Consider the following 13,051-nt stretch of genomic DNA (forward strand, 5'->3'; position numbering starts at 1 on the left):
TGATGCATCATCATCATCATCAAAGACAGCAGTCCAACCAAAGAAAGGACGGCCTTCAAGATCGGTTTCACCGTCATGCAGCAAAGGAGATGTACCAGGGCGACTAAGAAGATCAAGCTCTGCACCGAATGCCAAAAATTGTGTGTTTCAATGCAAAAATGCACATAGTGGTGAACTACATAGAGTAGAAACAGAGTCTATGGGGAGAAGATTAATGTTCATCAAATCGAACACAAAAGATGAAAAATTACGTGTGGCGTTAGCTCATGTTAATGAGCCTACAGATTGTTCTGCATTTGACTTGATGTATCACAGAAATTGTCTAAGGGATCATGAGCGAAAGGTACAGGGCTACTCCAACTCAGAGATGAGGTCCAAATTAAACATTGGCAAACATATTGCTGAAATTGACATATTGAATGCTGTGAAATGTTCTTTGAATGAAGGGTTTACTGTGACGATGAATGAAGTTAATGAGTTGTACGTTTCATTCCTTGCTGACAATGACATCGACCCCGGACCTTATCACCACAAAAAACACCTGAAAGCAATAATATCAGAAAACATTGAAGGAGTAAATTTCATAAAATCACATCGTGCCAATGAAAGTGAACTTCTCGTAGGTGAAAAGCTGCTTGGAAAAACTGTTTCTGAACTTCATGAGCAACAAACAGAAGAAGCTGATGTTGAATGTCTTCAGGAAGCAGCTACGATACTAAGAAAGGCACTTGCATCTTCATCTGCTAAATGGAAATTTACAGGTATCCAGTCGATGTCAGAATTTCAGCATCCTCCTCTACTGACCAGTTTCCTTCGTTGGGTTCTCTTTGGCACAAAATGCGTAGGCATTAAGGGAAGACGTAGCCAATCATCAAGAAAAGCAGTCAATCTTATGGCGCAGCAAATGTTGCTTAACTTCAAGACTGACCGTCAAGCAGCATATTCACCAGAATCAGATGCCGAATTCAGAAGGAGGCATGAAACGCCGTTATCAGTAGGATTGGCACTCACAATACACAAGAAGACAAGAAGTAAAGATCTAGTTGATCTTCTATCCCATTTGAACATTGGATGCTCGTATGATAAGGTGCTGCAAATTGAAAAGCGGATTGCCAGTGGAGTTGCAGAAAGGATGGAGACATCTGGTGGGTATTGTTTGCCATCTTTCATTGAGAAAGGCAAGTCTCTATTTTTCGCAGCGGACAATATTGACTTCCTTGAAAACACTGCCGACGGTCAGAACACTCTCCATGGTACCATTCTGGTAATCAATCAGAACCAGGGTGGGGATAGTGACTCAACCACAGGTCTCCCGGTCAGTGAACCACTCCGGATTCCAGACGATGTCAAACCCATTGATGTAGACATCAAACTACAGCATCCACCATCTCTTGAGGTCAAAACAATCACTGCCAGTTCATTTGAGTTTTGCTCCTTTTAGCATGCCATCAGCGAAAATGAGATGTATGACAAGGCGTGGTTCATGGCATCCTTTTCTACAAGGTCAAATACAACTTCAAGTGCAACACACCCTGTAGCTGCAAATGAATCTCTACACATTGATATTTCTCAACTGACTGAGCCTCTTGATAGTCAATCACCGCTTACAGAACAATCAAGTGATGATGAGACTAGCCTCCACGTCCATTCTGATCAGAACAGTGATACACAACCTGAGGACGAGCAATCTTTGGAGTCGGTTACTTCAGGTGCAACTTTTGAACATTACCTTGTTTCGGATATTGAACAGCCTATGGCAATGACAACTCCTAGTCTAGACAATTCAGGTGGGAATTCCAGAGTCCATGGAATTGAACAAAGTGAAGGAAGCACTAAAACTTCTAAAGGACCTGGTGTACACTCATCAGCCAAAGCACTGAAGAAGACAGTAGTGCCAACCTGGGCAGCCACCAATTCCTTACTCGTTCAGGCACAGCAGAAAGGAAATCAATCCTTGACAAAGAGTGCGATTGTTGCTCCTCTGTTACGCCGACCTCCCACTGACTATTCATCTCTCTTTACAATCTTAAGTCTTGCTCAAGGGATATCAGCTGCTGTGGTTGGTCCTCATAAGAAAACAGTCATCACCCTTGATCTTGATTTGTATGAGAGAGCAACCAAACTTCAATCTTCCACAGGGAACAAGAACTGGATTCTTCGAATTGGTGAACTCCATACCTGCTTCGCATCACTGCATGCAATTGCAAAATATCTCGAGGACAGTGGCTTGGAATCTATTAGCATTGAAGCAGGCCTCTTTTCCCCTTCAACGATCCGCCAAATATTCACTAGAAAGTGGTTCAAACGTGGTATTGAATTCCACATGACCAACATCATGGCGTGCTATGATCTCCTGTTTGAAGCATCAGTACATCATGAGCACTTGGACAGCATGATTAAGAAATGCGAAGAGCTTCGTAAGAAGTTACACGAGAGAGATAGTGACATTAAACAGGTTTTTGAGGAGGTAACTTCGATGATTAAAGAGCATTATCAAACCACAATCATCCAAGAGAATGACGAGATGGCAACATTCTTACTCAACTACATGAAGCAAGTTGAGAGTTTACTGCATGTGATTCGAGCTAGCAGACAGGGGAACTGGGAGCTGCATCTCGCTTCCATGGAAGAGCAGGTCAAGTACTACTTTGCACATGACTTATACAAGTATGCTAGGCTCGTGCCAATCTACCTTCTTCAAATGCATTCGCTGAAGACATCTGATCCTACTACTTGGGATGCACTAAAGGCAGGGGACTTCATGGTCACTAAATCTGGCATCCCATTCACGAACCTATTTGTTGACCAAACATTGGAACAGCTGATCAGGGAAGTGAAAGTAGCTGGCGGCATCACTGGAATAACACAAAATGAAGAAGCACTGGGTAGGTTTTTCCTGATTGCCCCTGAATTGGTCATCCTCATTCAAGACTTCCAAGATGCTTACTGTTGTACCACCAATGACTCTCAAACTACGAAGGAGCACTATCAGCTCAGTGGTTCTGTGGCTCTTCGCATGCACAGAAATTCCTCAACAATCAAGAAAGCAATCATACGACACTGCGAGGGCAATCCATTTGAAATCAGGTCAATGAAGCTGATGAATATGGTATCTAACATGCAAGTTCCTGAAGCTTTCAAGGAGGACATTCTTGAAAGAGATGTAAAGGGAAAGATCATGTTCCAAGAATTTGTATCTGACAGAATAGTTGAGTCATCGGCCAAGAAATCTATCTGGGACCCAATGAGGAAGGCCAAACTGAAGACATTCAGCTCTTGCAGAAAGAAGACACAGTGTAAGATTTGAGCCAAGCTCGTCAAACTAAGAGAGGATCGCCAACTTCTTGCAAGATTTCTCGTTGTTCAGCAGTCCAGACCTGGAATGATACATTCACTGGGTGACACAATTGGAAAATATGAATTTTCTGTCATTCCTAGGTCGCTATTTACCTCAGATGGCCTTCTCCTTATCCCATCAGACAAAAGCTCTTTCATCCATGCCATAGAAACCCATAGAACTGAACCCAACATAGAGACATCAGGAGAAGACAAGAAAACAGACAAACTGTGCATCATCGATGCCATGGCAGTTGTCCAGGCCATAAAGAAGTCCCCATCAATGGTTGACTGCTCCGACTTTGCTGCTGCTTTTGTTAGGAGCATAAGGAAAATTGCATCCCAGTACGATGAAGCACGTGTTATCTTTGATAGATACATTGATGATTCCCTCAAGGCACAGACTAGAGGGAAAAGGACTGCAGGTATTGAACCAGTGAAGTTTGATATCAAGGACAATACCAACATCAAGCTCGTTTCACTGAAGACTCTTCTGTCTCACAACTACACCAAGTCGCAACTGACAGAATATCTTGGAAAGGCTGTTCTGCATGAGTATACAAATAGTAGCAAGAACGTTGTTGTCGTCTACGGAAATGCTACATATTCCAACAAGCCAGATATGTTTGATCCAGAACTCACCCATCACACACATGAGGAAGCGGACACACTCATCCCATTGCATGTACTGGATGCTACCTCAAAAGCAGCAGAGAACATCATAGATATTGATGTTTATTCTCCAGACACTGACGTCTTTGTATATCTGATGGATCTTTGTTCTACACACAATGTCTTAGGTCGCCTTTGCTTCATCACTGGAAAGGGAAATGCGAAACGTACAATTGACATTGCTGAGAGATGTTCTGCAGTTGGTAGCGAAAAAAGCAAAGGTTTGCTTGGTCTACATGCATTCAGTGGTGCCGATTGGGGTAGTAAATTTGCAGGCATCTCAACGAGCAGATGGATCAAGCAGTATTTGGGCCTTGACCCAGAATGTGACATAGTCCATGCATTCCAAACATTAGGTGAAGAAGACTTCAACCAGGAAAGTGTGTTATCAGTCTTGGAAGACTTTGTCTGCAAGGTGTATGCTAGAAACAGCAAAGCCACAAAAGTGAGTGACCTTAGATGGGAGTTATTCAGGGCAAAAAATCTTGAGGCAGAAAAGCTCCCACCAACCCTTGGATCCTTGACACCACACATCCAGAGGGCAAACTTCGTAGCCAGAGTCAACAAGGGATACAAAGTTCCAAAACCAAAGCTGCCCCTCTAGATGGAAATGGATGGGAGCTTTCCCCAGAAGGAACATTCAGTGCAACCAAGTGTTTAGAGCTTCCTGCGCCGAAGGCAGTCATGGAATTGGTCAAATGCTAATGTCGGAAGGAATGCAAAAGCCATTGCTCTTGCAAGAAGAACCATCTGCCTTGCACAGCCCTATGCAAGTGTTGTGACTGTGAAAATACACAGGACTACGATGTGAATAGCCCCGATGTTGACTAGGTGAATATAAAATTGTAGATTATAAGAAATTGTTGTTTCAACGTCGCAACTAAACTCACATCCATAAGATTAGTTGTCATTTTAGACACAGTTGTAAGGAGGTACATTTGGTAGACATTTGGTCTTTGAAATCAAAATCGCATGATTTATCAGTCTCAGGTTATGCCATGCATTATATGTCATTATTCAATTCAACATATCGCAATATAAAGCAGGAGTTGACTGCCGTGATTGATCTAGAATCACATGCCTTCCAAAATGATTGATTTCGCATTTTAAGCGCTCCAATACCCAATATGTGTTACAAATCTGAAATACCATATTATGGCGGCCATTTTGAATTTCAAGATGGCGGCTAATTAGAATGGTCATCATTAAACGAAGCATGTATTTCATTTTAAAGCATGTATATCATCATAATGATGATACTATAACAAGTTTTAACCTTTCCATGCACTTCTAACTTGATATTCAAGTTGAAATAGGCTTAACAATGGCGGCCATTTTGAAATTCAAAATGGCGGCTTATCCGGAACAAAGCACAATTTCATGGAAATTTGTATTACTATATCAGACATCAATGCCATGCTTTTTATCCGAAATTTGAACCTTCTATGATGTCTATAATATGAAATAATGCTCAAAATGCAACTATTTATGGTGGCCATTTTGAAATTCAAAATGGCTGCCCAAGACGTGGTCGAAAAAAATGGTACCAAATTTTTATAGATTCAGATTCAATTTTGGCACGATTTTCTCACGGGATTTCATAGTAGCCTCTACTAAATGTCAAAAATACGTAGACATTCCTTGAGACACACAATGACGATCGTGTCTAGAATCTGAGTTCGATCTCAAACTTGTTAACACATGACCCACTCATCTTTATAGAATCAAAGGGTGTTAACCTGTTGACTGCTGAATTATTTCACCCCCAGACGTAATACTGGAGCTACCCGGTTCCAGCAGACAATGGATAAACATTTGGCTTTTAGTCTCTCTTATTTGCGGCAATTGTTTTGCTTGATGTTTTCGTTATTTGGTATTGTACTGTTTATGTCGTGGTTACTATAGCGATTTATTGTAAAACAGTGTCCACAATGCTGAAGAAGCCAACGTGAATGTGACTTAAGGCATAAACACATAAATAAATAATCGAAAATTTAGTTGAAAACACAATTTTAAACGTAATTTAGTTAGAAAATGTGAATTTAATAATAATATGACAAATTATATCAAATATATATATTATATCAAGCATATATATTATATATATATAAATCAAAAGATTAAAATAATAAGATAATTACACTAATGATAATAATTTTTTCATCATATTAAATGAGTAAATAAGACCGATTGATCGATTTGTATTAACTAAGTGTAAGCTTTAAATAATTAAAAATTATCCCCCCCCCCCAGTCCTTTGTATAAAGTATGTTAAAAGAGAAATAGAAAGAAATACCCTATATATTTAATGGTTCAAGTGAAAAAAACATAATGGTGATCTTGCAAACGGAGAACTGACTTGATGTATTTAGGTTTGTCATCGTTAAGGAGGCGTAAACGTAAAGGAATTTAACCTAAATGTCGTGTTTTAGGTACTAATATCAATGAGCATCTTTGTCGATCGTGTGAGTTATTAATAATGTTGAACTAAAGTGACGACAGTTTGTATTATGTGGCATTACGTGTGTTTTCAACTATTGACCAACGACATTAGAGTGACCTGCCAGTGTCAGGTATTGAATTATGCTTATATGACCGTAAATAAATACAAAACGGCTGAGCTTTACGGAAACATAAATAAAGAGCAAATGATTAGTGTTAAAGGCCAGCATTTTCTCGCCATGTGACCGATGGCTGACATACAAATTTTCGTCAATGGGAGGACAACATCCGCCCAAAAGGCATCATTGCACTTTTCCCCCAACCCAGAACGGGATATTCTTGCAACCACTAGTGTACCAGTGGTGGTAGGGACGAGGGGGTGGCTCGGGGTAGTTCTACGCCCCAAAGCCGAGTAAACAAAAAAAGGAGAAAAAAATAAAAAGAAAGAGCCAACAAAAGTAAAACGAGAAGAAAAAGAATTAAAGGAAAAACAAGAATAGGTTTTCACTTTCACACCTGTTACATTTTTCCAATTGTTGTATTCAAATTTTACAAATTTACATTGAGTGAGTCTCACAAATAAGGTTTCAACTTCATGCTCATCTGACTGTGATGAAATGCCTGAAACACCCTTAGCTTTAGGGGGCTCCGTCCCCTTAGAGCCCTACGCCAATTTATGCTCTGCTCGCTACGCTCTACCTGATCGTTAATACTTCAGCCCCCCCTCCCATCCCCGTTGTGTAGGGAGCGCTTACTGTAATTGGTATATTACTTTCTATTATAATGAAACATAACACAAAATATTGAAAGATGCAGGAGAAAAAAGGACATGACTAGGGTTATGGTGTCGATCATGTTTGATAAGGCCCAATAAACAAAATCACGTGAAAATCACGTCAATATCAAGGTATCGACTTGAGGAGAGTTACGTTCTTCAAACACCTGACATTTACGTAAATTTGTTAAAACGTTTATTGCACTAGGTAACTTAAAACACACGTACACTCAATCACGCAATTGTCACTGCAATATCACCATTATAATAACGTGATTATCCCTACCTTGGAGACCATGGTTTGTAAACCTAATACTGCCGTGTTTGTTTGGTTATGAAATTACATCTTCATAAACGAAATTATAGCGTCACTGAACACGTGAAGCGTTAGTGATAGTTTTAGTCAAAATATCTGCGTGAAATTCACGTGAATATTACGAGGCTGACTTGAGATGAATCATGTTCTTCATTCACGTGAAATTTACGTCGAAGAGGAAGTATGTTACTGTAACCCGCGTTCAACCCAATAATTACGCATATGTTACACAATAAATGAACCAAAATAATTCGATTATTCGAGTTATCGAATCAGCGCATTTGTGAGAGAATGCAACGTAAACAATATAGTTCAGGGTCAAAGTTGTTTACGCTAGCAAAGTGCAGAAAGGTCAAAAGAGAAACTTTTAGTTAAGCGCATCGCGCGCGATACCGGTAAAGTGCGCGCATTCCAAGTTAGCATGCGCGGCACAACAACTGAATTCGCCTCACATACTCAACAAGTTCCACTGGGGTTGGATGTTTTTCTTTTAGTTCTCCCAGATTTTAGGAACAGGAATATTCACGTAGGAACAGGAATATACACGTAGGAACAGGAATATACACGTAGACATGGAGGTCTAAATCCAGACCTGGGGGATCATGTAGAGTCTAGACTTAGATCTAGATCTAGATCTAAACCCGAAACCAATCGATCCGATCCCGTCTCAATCTCAATCCCCATCCCCATATCAACCTCAGTCTCAACAAGTCCCGATGCCATCTCCAATCTGACCAATGTCGCCCCAAACAGAAACCCTGGGTATCACGGTTCCCCACAATCTGAAAGAAAAAATATGGAAGGGAGAATACGTCGATTTTAACGGGTTACTAGGCAACCAGGGAATGACGGCTCGAGGGCAGGGATACGTTCCAATGGAACAGTGTCAATCGGGTTTTACTGTAGTTCAAACGGGACAACTCACGCTTAAAACCAACAGTAACAGCAAGAAACAAGATCTACAACATTGAGGCGTGGACAAACGCCTTTTTGACATAATTTGCGAGTGTCTGTTTGCAGGCACATCCAAACTGCGCACAAGAGATCCTAAAATATTGCCACCTCATACGGTCGGCATCGAGCAAATACACGGGAGGCGATCACCAGCCAAACCGCATGAAGCAGATCTAGTAGATCTAGATAGTCTAGTAATACAAGAAAACTTAAATACTGGGGATCAATATAACGAAGGAACATCAATGGCCAATAATAATAATGTTAACGTAAAGTCGGTACAAGATCATCAACTACACTCACTAGCTCCATCTCCCATTAAAGTAGAAAGACTAGTAGCAGAGTTAGAAAGATATCCCAATAAAAAGGCAGCGCAATTCTTAGTAACCGGTTTCACCCAGGGCTTCATATTGAATTACAACGGCCCTCGGTTGCCTGCCGATCTACCAAATTTGAAATCGGCAGATCAGAATAAGGTAGCGACAAAAAAGAAAATCGATAAGGAAGTTACTTTGGGACGCTACGCAGGGCCATACGAGAAAAGACCCCTTCAAAATTTGAGAGCAAGCCCAATTGGCTTAGTCCCGAAGAAGAACCCAGGGGATTTCCGACTAATAAATCACTTATCCTATCCGAAAGGGTACTCGATTAATGATTTCATTGCCGATGACGCATGCAAAGTAGAATACAGTAGCTTTGATACTGCCGTAGATTTAGTTTCTAGGACGGGAATAGGGGCCGAGTTAGCAAAAGAAGACATAAAATCTGCATTCAGACTGCTACCCATATCAACCCAGGACTTTGAATTATTAGGAATAAAATTCGAAGGGAAGTATTACGTAGATAAGTGTTTACCAATGGGGATCCGATGCGCACCGGCATATTTCGAAAAATTCTCCTCATTTCTAGAATTCTGTGTGAGGGACAGGCTAGGAACAGATAGGATAGTTCACTACATGGACGATTTTTTAGCAGTAGGGTCGGCAAATGCAGGAGGTATTAAATGTTTAGGATTAATAACCAAATTTCGCTCAGTATGCAGTGAACTAGGTGTCCCTCTGGCTATGGAAAAATCGGAAGGGCCCTGTACAAAATTGACATATCTAGGCCTGGAGATCGACACCAGCGTCATGCAAGTTCGGATACCTGACGGTAAGGTAGCAGCCTTGAAACAGAAAATCCGCAGGGCCTTAGAACAAAAGTCTTTGGATCTGAGGAATATTCAGTCGTTAATAGGATCCTTGAATTTTGTTTGTCGAGCCGTACGGCCAGGTAGAGCGTTCCTAAGGAGGTTAATAGATCTCCTGAAAACAGAAGACGGGTCAAAGGGTTCACGGCGTTTAACGGATGGAGCCCGTGCTGACCTCGAAGTTTGGTTGTCTTTTCTGGAACAATTTAACGGGGTTACAATCATTCAGCCTAGGCAGTGGTCAACTGACTCAGACTTGAACTTATTCACAGATGCAAGCGGAGGCATAGGATTTGGCGGTTACTTTCAGAACAAGTGGTTCAGTGGTGCGTGGCCTCAGCACGTGTTGAAGGAAGATTACTCCATCCTCCTTCCAAAGGTTATAGCGTGGAAGGTTGTAGTTTACATTAATAAAATTGAGAGTGCTCTTCCTCATCTCTCACATGAAGCAAATTATTGTAAGCTGATCATAAGTTTTCAAAAAGTCATGTATACAGTGTAACAAAAAATAAATAAAAAATAAATAAATAATAAACAAATAATAAGAAACCGATTATCGTGCTTACCAAATTATAGCACGGGCACAATATGATGCTCGTTTTAACCTTAACTACAAACAAGTCGAATAGGGTGGACTATGAATAAACATATGATCGTGAAAAGAATTATGTACATGTATACTCCCCCGAAGAACTCTTTTGTTTTCACCACAGGTACTCGAGCCCAACGGTTGTGACTATTGGGGGATAGCTTCGTCAGGAGAGCCGGCGAGAGGGCATCCTGGACAGGCAACCACAACCTGGGAGTAAATGCAAGCGAGGTTAAATGGTTTGGCATAGGCGGCCTAACCCTACACGAATTTCCGAGAGCTCTCCAGGACTTACTAAGGTACAACCCAGCTCCTACCATCATGATCATTCACGTGGGTTCGAACGACCTCGGCCGCTATGGAGCCAAGCAATGTCGACAGGCATTAGATGATGCCCTCACCACAGCCCGGGAACTACAGTGTGTCCCGAAAAAAACTATACACTTTTGAAATGGCTGCCGAATAACAAATATATGATTCTAGGGGAAAAGTTATATATGTATGAAAAGCTGATATACTCAACTTTCATATGACACCAAAAGTTGCGAAAATAATTCATGCTCGGGTGAGCACTGCTCACTTTTGTAAAGGGTATGAAAATTAGGTTGCGCAGGAATTAGCCATCCAATGTGTGAGAGGTAAATCCTTTGGAGCTTACGGAATTGAGGATGATATGACCAATTTATGATCAATTGTGATGAGTTTGGGTTTGCTGAGTGAAATGTTTGGTTTATGGGATTAACATTTTATGCATGAGTGAACAGGAATTGCATTAACTGTAACTTCCCTGTTAGACTCAGTGGTGTGTTCATGGGAGTCAGGATGGGGTGATGGTACATGTTGTAATTTCCATGTTACAAACTGTTATTCTCTTACATCTGTAACTTTGAATAAAAACCTTCACCCCACATTTCAATTATTATAAGATTAGTTGAACATCTCATTGATTTATTCAATACCCAGGTAGGGATAATGTAAATCGAATATTCAAATACGGTTTGTTGAAAAAAGGAATGTCCAAGATGTCGGCTACTTATTCTTCAGGTAAATGGTAACTGAAATGTGGGGTGAAGGTTTTTATTCAAAGTCACAAATGTAAAAAATAACAGTTTGTAACATGGAAATTACAACATGTACCATCACCCCATCCTGACTCTCATGAACACACCACTGAGTCTACCAGGGAAAGTTACAATGCTACAATAGAAAAATGAAATTCCTGTTCGTGCATAAAAGTTTGGTTTAATAAACCATGGAATTCACTCAGCATATCATGAATTTATCATATCACCCTCAATGTTGTAAGCTCCAAAGGATTTACCTCTCACACATTGGAAGGCTAATTCCTGCGCAACCTAATTTTCATACCCTTTACAAAAGTGAGCAGTGCTCACCCAAGCATGAATTATTTTCAAACTTGTTGGTGTCATATGAAAGTTGAGTTTATGGGCTTTCCATACATATACAACTTTTCCCCCTAGAATCATATATTTTTTATTCGGCAGCCATTTCAAAAGTGTATAGTTTTTTTCGGGACACACTGTATTACCGGGGTGCCACATTTCTTTCTCAAGCATAATACCTCGTTTGTTCTACTATGGATATGGCCGTACAGTGCACTCGCAATCAGCGATTGATAAGGTGAGGAAATCCCTGAACAAATATGGTAGAAGAAAGATCAGGCGCATGCACAATGCATCGTTCATCATGCACAACTTCATCGCGCAAGAACACAAATACTTCAACAGGGACGGGATACACCTGTCGGACAGTGGATGTGACATCTTGATAACAGAGTTTCGCAACGGCGGCTCGAATGGCTGGGTTAACTTAAAACTTGAAATCTCTGAGAAAACGCCGTTTAAATATAATGACTTCCTCAAAATAATGCACGTGAGTCTTGCGACTCAACACTTTAACATTTAAGCTGAATATAAAGATCATTGCAAAGTGTATATACATGCACATGTAAATAGAACAAGGCAGAATCTGATTTGGACCATGATATGGCTCGTTGACGCTGCTATCATGGTTGTTTTGTTGTTGGTTTTGGTATGGCAGCTCGTCAAGTATACCTACATGTATATTTCTAGTTTAGGGAATAATGCCAAAGATAATAAGATAACAGTGGATTGTACAGATGAATACGTACATGTAAATAGACGTTCGATCAAAATAGGACAGTCGACTAATGACTGAATCTTATTTGAGGCTGTGCAGCTCGACTGTACACGGGCAAACAGGTTATTATTGTCTTCAACATAGTGATCGTGTTTAATTGATTTAACGTGGATTCATAAATCGTAATTGTTCATTTCAATTTTGCTCGGCAAAGTCACATAAAATGTGATAATGGTGCAGAGAATTTAAGCACCTGGCTTGGTATTAAGGTTGGGAACCGATGGAGAAAAATAATAAAAATAAAATTGTTAGTATTTTTGATAAATGCCCTTAAAGAGATGACTATAGTTTGCTTTGTTTGAATGGGTCCAAGTGACAACAGATAACATCATTTCATTTAATTGTTCGTCCGTTTATGGCAGAAAGTAACAATTTAGAAAACAAAACAGACAAAACTATTTAAGAGGCAAAAAAAAAAAAAAAAAAAAAAAAAAAATGGTTTGTATTGGCTGTTTGGGGTTGAAAATTGTCAAGGTTGCTTATTGCTATTGATATTTATGTTAATTGTTGTTCATAACAGGGGAGAGCGGTTTGCCCAATGGCAAGGAGGGGCTCTCAGTAGGAGAGGTTGTTTAGGGGAATCCGTATCTCAGGAAA

This window comes from Strongylocentrotus purpuratus, unplaced genomic scaffold (genome assembly GCF_000002235.5).
Source record: "Strongylocentrotus purpuratus isolate Spur 01 unplaced genomic scaffold, Spur_5.0 spur5_scaffold_20, whole genome shotgun sequence".
Taxonomy (NCBI): domain Eukaryota; kingdom Metazoa; phylum Echinodermata; class Echinoidea; order Camarodonta; family Strongylocentrotidae; genus Strongylocentrotus; species Strongylocentrotus purpuratus.